We start from the raw sequence: 16,891 nt of genomic DNA on the forward strand, positions 1-16,891 counted from the left end.
CCTTCCCTGATGCCCTGCCCCTCCCTGGCACCCGGGACCCCCAACCCCCTCCCTGGCACCCGTGACCCTCAATGCCCGGCCCCTCCCTGGCACCCTGGACCCCTGGCACCCAGCCCCTTCCCTGGTACCCAAGACCCAAATTGCCTGGCTCCCACCTGGACCCAGGGATCCCTGACACGTGGACCTCTCCTTGAAACTCTTGAACCCCAACGTCCAGCCGCCTCCATGGCACCTGTAACACCCGACATCCGGCCCTCCCTGGCACCTGGACCCCTGAAGCCCGACCCCTCCCTGGCACCTGGAACCCCCAACCCCCTCCCAGGCACTCGTGACTCCCAACGCCAGGCCCCTCCCTGTCTCTCGGGACCCTAGACACCCGGCCCCTGCCTGGCACCCGGGACACCTAATGCCCGACCCCTCCCTGGCACCCGGGAACCCCAATGCCCGCCCACTCCCTGTCAATGGGACCACAGAAGCCCAGCCCCTTTCTGGTACCTGGAACCCCTGATGCCTGGCCCCTTCCCTGGTACCCGGGACCCCTGACTCCAGTCCCCTTTCCAGGTACCTGGGACTCCCATCGCCCAGCTCCCTCTGGGCCCTGTGACACCTGAAAACTTCCCTGACACCCTTTACCCGTAACGTCCGGCCCCCTCCCTGGCACCCGTGACCCCTGACACCTGCTCCCCTCCTTGACACCCGGGAACCCTGATGTCTGGCCTCCCCCCAGGCACGCTGGAACCCCAACTCCCAGCCCCTTCCCTAGTACCTGGGACCCCCATCGCCCAGCTCCCTGTTGGGCCCCAGGATCCCTGATGCATGGACCCCTCCTTGATACCCGTGACCCATGAAGCCCAGCTGTCCCTGGCACCCAGACCCCTGACGCCCGACCCCTCCCTGGCACCCGGGACACCCAACCCCCTCCCTGGCACCAGTGACCCATGATGCCCGGCCCCTCCCTGTCTCTCAGGACAGCAGACGCCCAGCCCTCTCCCTGGACCCGGAACATTGACTCCCGGCCTCTTCCCTGGTACCCGGGACCCATGACCCCTTCCCTAACATGCAGTACCCCCAACGCCCAGCCCCCTCCCTGGCACACAGCACCCTCAACGCCCGGCCCCTCCCTGGCACCAGGGACCCCTGACGCCCGGCCCCTCCCTGGCACCAGGGACCCCTGACGCCCAGCCCCTCCCTGGCACCAGGGACCCCTGACGCCCAGCCCCTCCCTGGCACCTGGGACCCCTATCGCCTGGCTCCCTCCCTGGCACCCAGGACCCCTGACGCCCAGCCCCTCCCTGGCACCCAGGACCCTGACGCCCAGCCCCTCCCTGGCACCCAGGACCCCTATTGCCTGGCTCCCTCCTGGGCTCCAGGATCCCCAACACCTGGCCCTCCTTGACACCAAGGACCCCTGACGCATGGCCTGACCCCCGAAGCCTGGCCCCTCCCTGTTACTTGGGACCACAGACACCCGGCCCCCTCCCTGACACCCGTGACCCCCTATGTCCGGCCCCCTTCCTAGCACCCAGGACTCCCGCTGCCTGGCCCCTTCCCTGGCACAAGGGACCCTCGACCCCTTCCCTGTCACTCAGGACCCCCAAGGTCTGGCCCCCTCCCTGCACCCAGGACCCCGATGCCCAGCACCTCCCTAGCACCTGGGACCCTCAACCCCTTCCCTGTCACTCAGGACCCCTGAGGTCTGGCCCCTCCCTGGCACCTAGACCCTGACACAGCCCCTCCCAGGCACCCGGGACCCTCGAACCCCTCCTTGACACCTGTGGCCCGACATCGGGCCCATTCCCTGACACCCTAGACTTTGACACTGCACCTCTTCCCTGGCACCCGGGACCCTCGATGCCCAGCCCCTCCCTGGCACACGGGACCCCTGATGCCCGAATGCCTCCTGGAATCCAGGACACCTGACGTACAGCCCCCTCTCTGGCACCCCGATCCCTGGTGCCCAGCTCCTTCCCCGACGCCTAGCTCCTTCCCTGGTACCCAGGACCCCCATCGCCCAGCCCCCTCCCTGTCTCCAAACCCCTGATGCCTGGCCTCCTCCCTTGCACCCTGGACCCCTGATGCCCGGCGCCTTCCCTGGCACCAAAGAACCTTGACACCCATCCCCTCCCTGGCACCAGGGACCACTGATGCCTGTCCACTCCCTGACACTCGGGACCCCCGACCTCTTCCTGGCACCTGGGACCCACGTCACCCAGCCCCTCACTGGGCCCAGATCCTTCCCTGGCATCCGGGACCCTGACGCCTGGCCCCTCGCTGGCACCCGGGACACCCAACCCCTTCCCTGACACCCGAGACACCTGATGTCCGGCCCCCTCCCTGGCACACAGGACCCTCAACACCCGGCCCCCTCCCTGACACCCAGGAACACTGCGGCTGGGCCCCTTCTGTGGCACCCAGGACCCACGAGGCTCGGCCACCTCCCTGGCACCCAGGATTCCCACCACCCGGCCCCTTCCATGCAACCAGGACCTTGACGCCGGGCGCCTCCCTGGCACCGGGGACCAGTGACCCCCTCCCTGGCACCCATGACCTCGAAGTCTGGCCTCCACCATGTCTCCTGTGACCCCCGAAGTCTGGCCCCCTCCCTGGAACTACAGACACCCAACGCCCAGCCCATTCCCCGACACCCAACCCATTCCCTGGTACCCGGGACCCACACCATCCGGCCCCTTACCGGGCACCCGGGACTCCTGACGCCCGACCCCTCACTGTCACTGGGGACCCCAGACACCAGGCCCCCTTACTGGCACTGGGGACCCTGACGCCCAGCCCCTTCCCTGGCACCCAGGACCCTTGACACCCGGCCCTCCCTAGCACCTGTGACTCCTGAGGCCTGACCCTCCATGTCACTTGAGACCCCCGACTTCCGGCCCCTTCCCTGGCACCTGGGATCCCTGACACCCGGCCCCTTCCCTGACCCCCAGCCCTTCCCTGGTACCAGGACCCCCATCGCCTGGCCCTCTCCCTGTCTCAGGGGACCCCGGAAGCCCAGGCCCCTCCTGGGCATCCGGGACACCCGACATCCAGCCCTTCCCTGTCGCTTGGGACCCCACATGCCAGGCCCCCTCCCTGTTACCCGGGACACCCGACCCTGTCCCTGTTTCCCGGGATGCCCGACCCCCTCCTGGCACCCATGACCCCGGATGCCCAGCCCCTTCCCTGACACCCAGCATCTCCCTGGAACCCAAGAATCTGATGCCAGGCCTCTTCCCTGGCAACTGGGACCCTCAACACGAGGCCCCTCCCTGACACCCAGGACCCTGACACCCGGCCTCTTCCCTGGCACCTGGGACCCTCGACACCCACCCTACCTGGCACCCAGGACCCCTGATGCTTGGCCCCTCCCTGGCACCTGGGACCCCTGATGCCCAAACCCTCCCTGTCACCCGAGACCCCTGACCCCCTCCCTGGCATCCATGACCTCCGATGCCCAGCCCCTTCCCTGGTACCCAGGACCCAAGTCGCCTGGCTCCCTCCTGGGACCAGGGATCCCTGATGCCTGGACCCCTCCTTGAAACATGTGACCCCCGATGCCCAGCCAGCCCTGGCACCCAGACCCCTGATGCCCGACCCCTCCCTGTCACTGGGACCCCTGACGCCTAGCCACTCTCTGGCACCCGGACCTCAATTCCCAACACCTTCCTGGCACCCAGGACCCCCAACAACCTCCCTGGCTCCCAGGACCCCCAACTCCCAGCCCCTCCCTGTCACTTGGGACCCCAGACGCTCAGCCCCCTCACTGACACTCAGAACCTCCGACACCATCCCTGGTACACGGGACCCCCAACGCCTGGCCCCCTCCCTGGCACCCAGAACCCTCAATGCCCGACCCCTTTCTGGCACCTGGAACCTCTGACCCCTTCCCTGGCACCAGGGACCCCTGACACCCAACCCTCCCTGGTACCCGGGACCCCTGATGCCCGGTCCCTTTCTTGGCACCTTGGACCCCCATCGCCTGGCTCCCTCCTGGGACCCAGAATCCACAATGCCTGGCCTCTCCTTTCACGCAGGGCCCCTGATGCCTGTCCTCCTCCCCGACGTCCGGTCACCTCCATGGCACCCGTGAACCCTGGCACCTGGCCCCCTCCTTCTCACCCAGGAACCCTGACACTCAGCCTCCCCCAGCACCCTGGACCCCCAACACCCAGCCCCTTCCCTGGTACCCAGGACCCCCATCGCCTGGCTCCCAACTGGGCCACAGGATCCCTGATGCCTGGCCCCCTCCTTGACACCCATGACTGCGCTGAGGCTGGCCCCCTCCCTGGCACCCAGGACACTCGGCGACCGGCCCTTCCCTGGCACCCGGGACCCTGGACACCCGGCCCCTCCCTGGCACCTTGGACCCCCGACGCCTTGCCCCTCCTTGTCACTTGGGACTGCAGACGCTCGGCACCCTCCCTGGCACCCGTGACTCCCAATGTCCGGCCCCCTTCCTGGCACCCAGCGACCCTGCCGCCCGGCCCCTTCCACGGCACCCAGGACCCCCGAGGCCCAGTCGCTTTCTTGGCACCCAGGATTCCAACTGACTGGCCCCTTCCCTGGTACCCAGGACCCCCAATGCCCGGCCCCCTTTCTGCACCCGGGACCCCGACGCCCAAAACCTCCCTGGCACCCATAACCCCCTCCCCCTCCCTGGAACCCATGACCCCCAACACCCAGCCCCCTCCCTGCACCCGGGACCCTGAATTCCAGCCCTATCCCTGGCAACCTGGACGTTGACACCCAGCCCCATTCCTGGCACCCATGACCCCTGACACCTGCCCCCCTCCTTGACACCCGGGAACCCTGATGCCCGGCCTCCCCCCAGGCACACTGGAGCCCCAACGCCCAGCCCCTTCCCTGGGACCCAGGACCCCCATTGCCCAGCTCCCTATTGAGCCCCAGGATCCCTAACGCGTGCACCAATCCTTGAACCTGTGACCCCCAAAGCCCCGCGGTCCCTGGTACCCAGACCCCTGACGCCCGACCCCTTCCTGGCACCCGATACCCCACACCCCCTCCCTGGCACCCATGAACCATGATGCCCAGCCCCTCCCTGTTTCTCAGGATCCCAGATGCCCAGCCCCTCCCTGGCACCTGGAACATTGACTCCTGGCCTCTTCCTTGGTACCCGTGACAAATGACCCCTTCCCTGACACGTGGTACCCCCGATGCCCGGCCCCTCCCAGGCACCCAGGGACCCCTGATGCCCGGCCCCTTCCCTGGCACCCGGGACCCTGATGCCCAGCCCCTTCCCTGGTACCCAAGACCCAAATCGCCCGGCTCACACCTGGACCCAGGGATCCCTGATGCCTGGAACTCTCCTTGAAACCCATGAACCCCAATGGCCAGCCGCCTCCCTGGCACCCATGACACCCGTCGCCCGGCCCTCCCTGGCACCCAGACCCCTGAAGCCCAAACCCTCGCTGGGACCTTGGACCCCCAACTCCCTCCCTGGCACCCATGACTCCTGACGCCAGACCCCTCCCATCTCTCAGAACCTTAGATGCCCAGCCCCTCCCTGGCACCCGGGAATCCTGATGCCCTCCCTGGCACCCGTGAACCCCGATGCCCGGCCCCTCCCTGTCAGTGGGACTGCAGACACCCGGCCCCTTTCTGATACCCTGGACCACTGATGCCAGGCCCCTCCCTGGCACGCTGGTCCCCCATCTCCTGGCTCCCTCCTGGGCTCGAGGATCCCCAACGCCTGGCCCCTCTTGACACCAAGGACCCCTGACGAACGGCCTCCTCCCTGGCACCCCAACATCCAGCCCCATCCCTGGCACCATGGACATTGACACCCAGCCTCTTCCTGGGCACCAGGGACCCTCGACACCCTCCCTGGCACTCGTGACCCTGTCACCATGCTCTCCCTGTCATTCAAGATCCCCGACATCTGGCACCCCTGATCCCCAATGCCTGGCCCCTTCCCCGACACCCAGCCCCTTCCCTGGTACCCGGGACCCCCATCATCTGGCCCCTCACTGTCTCTCAGGACTCCAGAGCCCAGGCCCCTCCTGGGCACCTGGGACCCACATCGCCCGGCCCCCTCCCTGTCACTTGGGACCTCTGACGCCCAGTCTCCTCCCTTGCACCTGGGACCCCTGACGCCCAGCCCCTTCCCTGGCACCCAGGACTCAGGACACCCATCTCCTCCCTGGCACCCAGGACCCCTAATGCCCGTCCCCTCCCTAGCACCCAGGACCCTCAATGCCTGACCCCTCCCTGGCACCTGAGACTCCTGACCCCCTCCCTGGCACCCGTGTCCCCGGATGCCCAGCCCCTCCCTGTCATTCGGGATCCCAGACCCCCGGCCCCCTCCCTGTTACCTGGGACCTCCAACCCCTTCCCTAGCACCCATGACCCCAGACACCCGGCCTCTTCCCCCGAGGTCCAAGATCTCCCTCGCTCCCAAGACCCCGATGCCCGGCCTCTTCCCTGGCACCCGGGACCCTGATGCCCAGCCCCTCCCTTGCACCCGGGACACCCAATGTCAGCCCCTCCCATTCACTCAGGACCCATGACGCCTGGCCTCCAGCCTTGTATCCAGGAACCCTGACGCCCGGCCCTTTCCCTGGCACCCAGGACCCTCGACACCTGGCCCCTCCCTGGCACCCGGGACCCCTGATGCCCAAACACTCCCTGGCACCTGAGACCCAGACCCCCTCTCTGGCACCCGTGACCCCTGACACCTGCCCCCCTCCTTGACACCCAGGAACCCAGAAGCCCAGCCTCCTCCCTGGCACCCTGGACCCCTGACGCCCAGCCCCTTCCCTGGTACCTGGGACCCAAAAGCCCGGCTAACTCCTGGCCCAGGGATCCCTGACGCCTGGACCTCACCTTGAAACCCATGAACACCAACATCCAGCTGCCTCCCTGGAACCCGTGACACCTGATGCCCAGCGCTCCCTGGCACCCGTGACTCCCGACGTCAGGCCCCTCCCTGTCTCTCAGGACCCTAGATGCCCGGCCCATCCCTGGCACCTGGGACCCCTGATGACCAAACCCTCCCTGGCACCCAAGACCCCCAACCCCCTCCCTGGCACCCGTGACCCCCAATGCCCAGTCCCCTCCCTGGCACCCGTGACCCCTGACACCTGCACCCCTCCTTGACACCCTGGACCCCTGACGCCCAGCCCCTTCCCTGGTACCAGGGACCCAAATCGCCTGGCTCCCTATTGGGCCCCGGGATCCCTGACACGTGGACCCCTCCTTGAAACTGGTGACCCCTGAAGCCCAGCCATCTCTGGCACCCAGACCCCTGATGCCCTACCCCTCCCTGGCACCCAGGACCCCCAACCCCCTCCCTGGCACCTGTGGCCGCGATGCCAGTCCCCTCCCTGTCTCTCAGGACCCCAGACGCCCAGCCCCCTCCCTGGCAACCGAGATGCTTGACCACTTCCCTGTCTCCGGGACCCCTGACGCCCAGCCCCTCTCTGGTACCCAGACCTCAACGACGCCCAACACTCCCTGGCACCAGGGACACCTAACAATCTCCCTGGCACCCGGGACCCTTGACGCCCGGCCATACCAGGACACCTGGGACCCACAACGCCCAGCCTCTTCCCTGGCACCCGGCACCGTCGACGCCCGGTCCCTCCCTGGCACCTGAGAACCCCAACCCGTTCCCTGGTACCCATGACCCCCGACGTTTTCCCTCCTCCATGGCACCCGGGACTATGACCCCTTCCCTGACACCGGTACCCCCGATGCCTGGTCCCTTCCCTGGCATCTGGGACCCTGACGTCAGGCTCCTTTCCTGGTACCCAGGACCCCTACCGCCTGGCTCCCTCCTGGGCTCCAGGATCCCCAACGCCTGGCCCCTCCTTTACACCAAGGACCCCTGACGCCCGGCCTGCTCCCTGGCACCCATGACCCCCGACACCTGTCCCCCTTATAGTCACCCGGGAATGCTGACACTCACCCTTCCCAGCACACAGAACCCCTGAAGCTGAGCCCCTTCCCTGGTACCCAGGACCCCCATCACCCATATCCTGGGATCCTCGATGCATGGCCCCCTCCTTGACACCTGTGACCTGTGTCCCCCAGCCCACTCCCTGGCACCCAGGACCTTCGATGCCCGGGCCCTCCCTGGCACCTGGAATGCCAACTCCCAGCCTCTTCCCTGGTACCCGGGAAACCTGACCCTTTCCCTGACACCCAAGATCTCTGATGCCAGGCCCCCTCCCTGGCACCCAGGACCTTCCACACATGGTCCCTCCCTGGCACCCGGGACCGCTGACGCCCGACCCCTCCCTGGCACCTGGGATCCCAAACCCATTCCCTGACACCTGGGGCACCTGATGTGTGGCCCCCTCCTTGGCACCCAGGACCCTCGACATCTGGAACCCTCCCTGGCACCCAGGAACCCTGCTGCCTGGCCCCTTCTGTGGCACCCAGGACCCATGAGGCTCGGCCAACTCCCTGAAACCCAGGACTCCCACCTGCTGGCCCCTTCCCTGCACCCGGGACCCAATGCCGGGCCCCTCCCTGGCACCTGGGACCACCGAACCCCTCCCTGGCAACCATGACCTCGAAGTCTGGCCTCCACCCTGGCTCCCGTGACCCCCAAAGTCTGGCCCCCTCCCTGGTACCCCAGACCCCCAACACCTGGCCACTTCCCTGACGCCCAACCCCTCCCCTGGTACCCAGGACCCACACCATCTGGCCCCGTACCGGGCACCTGGGACTCCCGACGCCCAACCCCTCACTGTCACTGGGGACCCCAGACACCAGGCCCCCTTACTGGCACCGGGGACCCGTGACGCCTGGCCCCTTCCCTGGCACCCAGGACCCTTGACACCTGGCCCTCCCTGGCACCTGTGACTCCCAACACCTGACATCCATGTCACTTGGGACCCCCAACTTCCGGCCCCCTCCCAGGCATCCGGGATCCCTGACACCCGGCCCCTTCCCTGAAGCCCAGCCCTTCCCTGGTACCCTGGACCCCCATTGTCTGGCACTCTCCCTGCTCTGAGGAACCCAGAAACCTGGGCCCCTCCTGGGCATCCGGGGCACCCGACATCCCTCCCCTCCCTGTCACTCAGGACCCCAGACACCCGGCCCCCTCCCTATTACCTGGGACACCCGATCCCCTTCCTGGCACCCATGACCCTAGACACCTGGCCCCTTCCCCGATGCCCAGCATATCCCTGGAACCCAAGAATCTGAAGCCTGGCCTCTTCCCTTGCAACTAGGACCCTCGACGCCAGGCGCTTCCCTGGCACCCGGGACCCTGACGCCCGATCTCTTCCCTGGCACCTGGTACCCTCAATGCCCGATCCCTACCTGGCACCAGGGACCCCTGATGCCAGGCCCCTCCCTGGAACCCAGGACTCCTGATGCCCAAACACTCCCTGTCACCCAAGACCCCCGACCACCTCCCTGGCACCGTGACCCCTGACGCCTGTCCCGTCCCTGTCACTAAGGACCCCAGATGCCCAGCATCTTCTTCTGGCATCCTGGACCCCCGATGCCCAGCCCCTTCCCTGGTACCCGGGACCCAAATCGCCCGGCTCCCTCCTGGGCCCAGGGATCTCTGATGCCTGGATCCCTCCTTGAAACCTGTGACCCCCGATGCCCGGCCTTCCCTGGCACCCAGACCCGATTCCCAACCCCTCCCTGGCACCCGGGACCCCAACCCCCTCCCTGGCACCCATGGCCCCAATGCCAGGCCCCTCCCTGTCTCTCAGGAACCCAGACGCCCAGCCCCCTCCCTGGCAACTGAGATGCCTGACCACTTCCCTGTCACTGGGACCCCTGACGCTGGCCCCTCTCTGGCACCTGGACCTCAATTCCCAACACCTCCCTGGCACCCAGGACCCTCAACAACCTCCCTGGCACCTGGGACCCCTGACTTCCGGCTCCTCTCTGTCACTTGGGACCCCAGACGCTCAGCCCCTTCCCTGGCACCTGGAACCTCCAACCCCTTCCCTGGTATCTGGGACTCCCAACGCCCAGCCCCTTTCCTGGCACCCAGGACCCTTGACACCCAGCCCCCCAACCCGGCACCCGGGACCCCTGATACCCATCCCTCCCTGGTACCCGGGATCCCTGATGCCCCTTCCTTGGTACCTGGGACCCCTGACGTCTGGCCCTCTCCATTGCACCCATGAACCCTGACACCTGGCCCCCTCCTTGTCACCCCAAAACCCTGACACTTGGCCTCCCCCTGCACCCTGGACCCCCAACACGCAGCCCCTTCCCTGGTACCCGGGACCCCCATCACCCGGCTCCCTCCTGGGCCCCGGGATCCCCAACGCTTGGACCCTCCTTGACGCCCAAGACCCCTGATGCCTGGCCTCCTCCCTGACACCTGTGATCCCCAATGTCCGGCCCCCTCCATGGCACCCATGAACCCTGGTGCCTGGCCCCCTCCTTGTCACCCCAGAACCCTGACACTCGGCCTCCCCCTGCACCCTGGACCCCCAATGCCCAGCCCCTTTCCTGGTACCTGGGACCCCCATTGCCCGGCTCCCAGCTGGGCCCCAGGATCCCTGCTGCCTGGCCCCTCCTTGACACCCAAGACCCCTGATGCCCAGCCTCCTCCCCGGCACCCTTGACCCTGGACGTTGGCCCTCCCTGTCTCTTGAGACACCCGACATCCGGCCCCTACCTGGCACACCTGATCCTGGATGCTTGGCCCCTTCCTGATGCCCAGCCCTTTCCCTGGTACCCAGTACCCGCCTTGCCCAGCCCCCTCCCTGTCTCTCGGGACCCAGGAAGCCCAGGCCAATCCTGGGCACCCAGGACCCCCGAAGTCCAGCTCCGCCCTGTCACTCAGGGCACCTGATGCCTGGCCTATTTCCTTGCACTGGAACGCCTGATGCCCAGCCCCTTCCCTGGCACCCAGGACCCTCGATGCCCGTCTCCTCCCTGGCACCCGGGACCCCTGATGCCCATCCCCTCCCTGGCATCCAGGACCCTCGATACATGACCCCGCCCTGGCACCCGGGATCCCCAACTCTTCCCTGGCACCTGTGACCCCTGACACTCAGCCCCTCCCCGTCACTCGGGACCCCAGACGCCCAGCCCCCTCCCTGGTACCCAGGACCCCTGACCTCTTCCCTGATACCTGGGACCCTCGTCGCCTGGCTCTATCCCTGGCCCTCAGAAACTCTGGGCCCAGATACTTCCCTGGCACCCAGGACCCCCGATGCCCGACCCCCTCCATGGCACCCATGCCCCAGATGTATGGCCCCCTCCCTGGCACCAAGGACATTGCCACCCGGCCTCTTCCCTGGCACCCTTGACCCTGGATGTTGGCCCTTTCTGTCACTTGACACACCCATCCGGCCCCTACCTGGCACCTCTGATCCCAGACACCCAGCCCCTTCCCAATGCCCAGCCTTTTCCCTGGTACCCAGTACCCCCATCGCCCAGACCCCTCCCAGTCTCTTGGGACCCCAGAAGCCCGGGCCAATCCTGGGCACCCAGGATCCCTGAAGTCCAGCCCCACCCTGTCACTCGGGACACCTGATGCCTGGCCTATTCCCTTGCACCAGCACCCCTGACACCTGGCCCCTTCCTGGCACCCAGGACCCTTGATGCCCGTCCCCTCCCTGGCACCCAGAACCACTGATGCCCATCCCTTCCCTGGCACCCAGGACCTCTGACGCCCGACCCCTCCCTGGCACCTGGGATCCCCGACCACCTCCCTGGCACCTGTGACCCACAACGCCCGGTCCCTCCCTGTCACTCGGGACCCCAGATGCCCAGCTCTCTCCCTGGTACATGGGACCCCTGACACCCAGCCCCTTCACTGGCATCCAGCACACTCAGTGCCCGGCCCCTCCCTGGCACCCGGGATCCCGAACCCCTCCCTGGCACTCATGACCCCCGAAGCCCAGCCCCTCCCTGTCACTTGGGGCCCATGACGCCCAGCCCCCTCCCTGGTACCTGTGATCCCTGATGCATGGCCCCTTCCCTGGCACCCAGGACCCTTGATGCCCGGCCCCTCCCTGGCACCCGAGACCCCCGAACCCCTCCCTGGCACCCGTGACCCCTGACACCCAGCACCTCCCTGTCACTCGGGGCCCCAGATGCCCAGACTCCTCCCTGGCACCCTGGACCCCGACACCCAGCCCCTCCCTGGTACCCAGGACTCAAATCGCCTGGCTCCCTCATGGGCCCAGGGATCCCTGAGGCCTGGACCCCACCTTGAATCCCGTGACCCCTGATGTCTGGCCTCCTCCAAGGCACCCGTGACCCCCGACACCAGGCCTTCCCTGGCACCCAGAACCCCTGACGCCTGGCCCCTCCCTGGCACCCAGGACCCCCAACCCCATCCTTGGCACCTGTGACCTCCGACTCCTGGCCCCTTCCTGTCTCTCAGGACCCTGGAGGCCTGGCCCCCTCACTGGTACCAGGGACCCCTGATGCCAGGCTCCTTCCCTGGCACCCGGGACCCCTGACACCCAGCCTTCTTTCCTGGAATCCCCATCTCCTGGCTCCCTAATGGGCCCTGGGATCCCTGATGTCTGGTCCCCTCCTTGACACCCATCACCTCTGACACCCGGCCCCTCCCTGGCACTCAAGTCCCCAGACGCCTGGCCCCCTCCCTGTTTCCTGGGACCCCTGACACCTGACCCCTTCCCTGGCACCCGGGATCCCTGACAACTGGCCCCCTCCCTGGCGCCCCAGACCCCAGACTCCCAGCCCCTTCCCTGGTACCTGGGACCCCCATCGCCCAGCTCCCTTTTGGGCACCAGGATCCCCAACATCTGGCCCCCTCCTTGGCACCCAGGACCCCTGACGCCTGACCTCCTCCCTGGCACCTGGGACCCTTGACGCCTGGATGGACCCTCCCTGGCACCTGGACCCCAACGCCCAGCCCATCCCTGGCACCCAGGACCCCTGACCACCTCCCTGGTACCTGTGACCCCTGACACCCGACTCCCTTGACACCCGTGACCCCTGATGTCTGGCCCCTTCCCTGACACCAAGGAACCCTGCTGCCCAGCACTTTCCCTGACACCCAGGACCCCCGAAGCCTGGCCCCCTCCGTGGCATCTCGGACCCCCAATGCCCCGCCCCTCACTGGCACCCGGGTCTGTCGACCGCCTCCCTGGCACCAGTGACCCCTGACGTCTGGCCCCCTCCCTGGCACCAGTGACCCCTGACATCCGGCCCCCTCCCTGGCATCCGGGACCCCTGAAGCCTGGCCCCCTCTGTGGCATACCAGACCCCCAATGCCCAGCCCCTTCCCTGGTACCTGGGACCCCTATCACCCGGCTCACTCCTGGGCCTGGTGACTCCTGATGCCTGGGCCCCTCCTTGACACATGGGACTCCTGATGCTTGGCCTCCTCCCTTGCACCCTGGACCCCTGACGCCCAGCCCCTTCCCTGGTACCTGGGATTCAAATCGCCTGGCTCCCTCCTGGGTTCAGGAATCCCTGACGCCTGGACCCCTCCTTGAAACCCATGACACCCGACGTCTGGCCGCCTCCCTGGCACCCGTGACCCCGGATGCCTGGCCCTCCCTGGCACCCGGGACCCCTGACGCCCAACCCCTTTCTGGCACCCAGGGCCTCCCACCCCTCCCTGGCACCTGTGACCCCCAATGCCCGGCCCCTCCCTGTCTCTTGGGACCCCAGATGCCCAGCCCCTTCCAGGATGCCTGACCCCTCCCTGGTAACCAGGACGTCTATGCCCAGCCTCTTCCCTGGCACCTGTGACCCCTGATCCCTTCTTTGACACCTATGACCCCTGACACCCGACCCCTCCCTGGAACCCTGGACCCCTGACCCCCTCCCTGGCACCTGTGACCCCTGAAACCCAACCCCTCCCTGGCACATGGGATGTCGACACCCGGCCTCTTCCCTGGCACACAGGACCCCTGACCTCTACCCTGACACCTGTGACTCCTGATGCCTGGCCCCTCCCTAGCACCCAGGACCCTCAATGCCCGGCCCCTCCCTGGCTCCCTGGACCCCTGATGCTTGGCTCCCATGGCACTTGGGACCCCTGACCCCTTCCCAGACACCTGGGACCCCCTATGCCTGGACCCCTCCCTGGCACCCAGGACCCTCAAAGCCTGGCCCCTCCTTGGCACCCAGGACCCCCGACACCCGGTCCCTCCCTGTCACTTGGGACTGCAGACACCGGTCCCCTCCCTGATACCCAGGACCCCTGAAGAACGGCCCAATCCCTGGCATCCTGGACCCATGATGCCAGGCCCCTTCCCTGGTACCCAGGACCCCCATTGTCTGGCTCCCTCCTGGGCCCCAGGATCCCGAGCACCTAGCCTCTTTTTAACACCCAGGACCCCTGACGCCCAGCCGCCTCCCTGGCACCCATGACCCCCAATGCCGAGCCCCTTCCCTGATACCCGGGAACCCCAATGCCAGCTCCCTACTGGGCCCTGGGATCCCCAACACCTGGCCCCCTCCTTGACATCTGTAACCCCTGATGCCCGGACCCCTCCAAACCCAGGACCCTCAATGCCCGGCTCCTCCCTGGAACCTATGACCCCTGTCACCCAGCCTCTCCCTGGCACCTGGGACCCCAAACACCCAGCCCCTCCCTGTCACTTGGGACTGCAGATGCCCGGCCACCTCCCTGGCACCCATGACCCCCGATTTCCGGTCCCCTTCCTGATGCCCAGGACACCTGCTTCCAGGCCCCCACCCTGGCACCAAGGAACCCTGCCTCCCGGCCCCTTCCATGGCACCCAGGACATCCAAGGCCCGGCCGCCTCCCTGGCACCCAGGACTCCCACTGCCCAGCCCCTTCGCTGGTACCCAGGACCCTTGATGCCCGTCCCCTCCCTGCACCCGGAACCTCGATGGCCAGCCCCTCCCTAGCACCCGGGACCCCCAACCCCCTCCCTAGCACCTGTGGCCCTGATGTCTGGTCTACACCCTGGCTCCCATGACCCCCGAAGTCCGGCCCCCTCCCTGGCACCCTGGGCCCCTGATGCCCAGCTCCTTCCCTGATGCCCAGCCCCTTCCCTGGTACCCAGGACCCCCACCGCCCGGCCCCTTCCTGGGTACCCAGGACTCCCAATGCCCGGCCCCTCCCTGTCACTCGGGACCCCAGACGCCCAGCCCCCTTACTGGCACCCGGGACTCGTGACCACAGGCCCCTTCCCTGACACCTGGGACCCCAAATTCCAGCCTCTTCCCTGGCACCTGGGATCCCTGACACCTGGACCCTCCCTGTCAACCGGTCCACAATGCCTGACCCCTCCCTGGCACCCAAGACCCTCGACCCCCTCCCTGGCACCCATGACCCCCGATGCCTGGCCCCTTCCTGTCATTCAAGACCTCTGATGCCATGCCCCTTCCCTGCTACCCAGGATCCCTGACCCCTTCCCTGGCACCTGGGACCCCAACATCTGGCCTCCTCCTTGGCACCCGGGACCCCCAACAACTGGCCCCCTCCCTGGCACTCCGGACCCCAGATACCCAGCCGCTTCTCTGGGACCTGGGACCCCCATTGCCCGGCTCCCTTTTGGGCACCAGGATCCCTGACGCCTGGCCCCATCCTTGGCACCCGGGACCCCCAAAGGTCCGGCCCCTCCCTGTCACTTGGGACCTCAGATGCCCAGCCCCCTCCCTGGCACCTAGTACCCCAACATCTGGCCCCCTCCCTGGCACCCTGAACCCCCTGCACCTAGCCCCATCCCTGGTACCTGGGACCCCCATCGCCCAGCTCCTTTCTGGGCCCCGGGATCCCTGACTCCTGGCCCCATCCTTGACACCTGGGACCCCCATCGTTTAGTCCCCTCCCTGGCACCCATGACCCCCGACGCCCGGCTCCAACCCTGGCACCAGGACCCCCACCGCCCAGCCCCCTCCCTGGTACCTGGGACCCCCCCACACCTGGCCCCTTACCTGCTTGCAGTGACTTCGTGGCCCTGGAGCCATCCCTGGGCAGCTGTGTGGAGGCAGCCCCGTGTCCTCCTTCCTTGGCTCCTCCTTCCTTCTACACCGGGACCTGATTTCCCTGAGGTTCTAAATATGTGGGCAGCAGGGTCTCCTCCAGGACGCTGAGCTCTTAGCACAGATGTTTCTGGAATGTCTCGCTCTGTTTTCTGTTTCCAGTAACACAGTAACATAGATTGGGTGAGAGAAAAGCAAAACTTTTATCTGACTCGGGGTTTTTGTCCAGGGTTTACACGGGCAGGAGGTTCCTGTACTTTGGCACTTGGGTATCACCTTAACACTTACTGTTCCCTCAACTGGCTGCCATCTGTCTTTGCACTTTCAAAATACAAAGTTTGGCTATTCAAATTCATGAGTGTTTTAAAAATTATTTCTGTTCCATGAAAGCCTTCCCAATCCCAAAGATATATCTAGTTTACTAAGTTATTTGGAGATTATATTTTAATATAGGAGCTTGTTTACTTTTGCTTGTTTTAAAATGGGGGAAAGTTGAAAGCATCTCCACCATTATCCAGAACCACACAAGGAGTCCCACTCTCACCATGGCTGCTCAATATAGTCATTGAAGTTCTAGCCAGAACCATTAGGCAGGAAAAATAAATCAAAGGGATACATTGGGAAGAAGGAAGTCAAACTATCCCTATTTCCAGATGACATGATTCTGTATATAGTAGATCCAAAAGACTCCACTAAGAGACTATTGTGACTCATAGAAGAGTTTGGCAAAGTAGCTGGATATAGTATCAATACACAAAAATCAACAGTCTTTGTATACACAGACAATTCCATGGCTAAGAAAGAACTTCCAAGATTAATCCCATTCACAATAGCCTTAAAAATTCTGATAGCTTGGAATAAATTTAACCAAGGACGTCAAAGATCTCTACAATGAGAATTATAAAACATCAAAGAAAGAAATTGAAGAGGATACAAAAAAAATGGAAAAAAATCTTCCTTGTTTATGGATTGGAAGAATCAATATCATGAAAATGCCCATACTACTGAA

At 65.9% G+C, this 16,891-nt stretch overlaps 1 long non-coding RNA gene and 1 other non-coding gene across 2 annotated transcripts in view; both read right to left on the reverse strand.

The window, feature by feature from the left end:
• LOC149121322 (uncharacterized) overlaps nucleotides 1-16,183 on the reverse strand; it is a 36,769-nt gene extending 20,586 nt beyond the window's left edge. Inside the window, exon 1 of the long non-coding RNA XR_016223704.1 lies at nucleotides 15,835-16,183. This is a non-coding gene — a long non-coding RNA (uncharacterized LOC149121322). The remainder of the gene's footprint in view (nucleotides 1-15,834) is intronic.
• LOC100347036 (uncharacterized) overlaps nucleotides 1-16,891 on the reverse strand; it is an 876,288-nt gene that overhangs the window by 176,073 nt on the left and 683,324 nt on the right. The gene's annotated exons all lie outside the window — the stretch shown is intronic.

Source organism: Oryctolagus cuniculus, chromosome 17 (genome assembly GCF_051225735.1).
Source record: "Oryctolagus cuniculus isolate XC-2025 breed Fujian yellow rabbit chromosome 17, ASM5122573v1, whole genome shotgun sequence".
NCBI lineage: Eukaryota > Metazoa > Chordata > Mammalia > Lagomorpha > Leporidae > Oryctolagus > Oryctolagus cuniculus.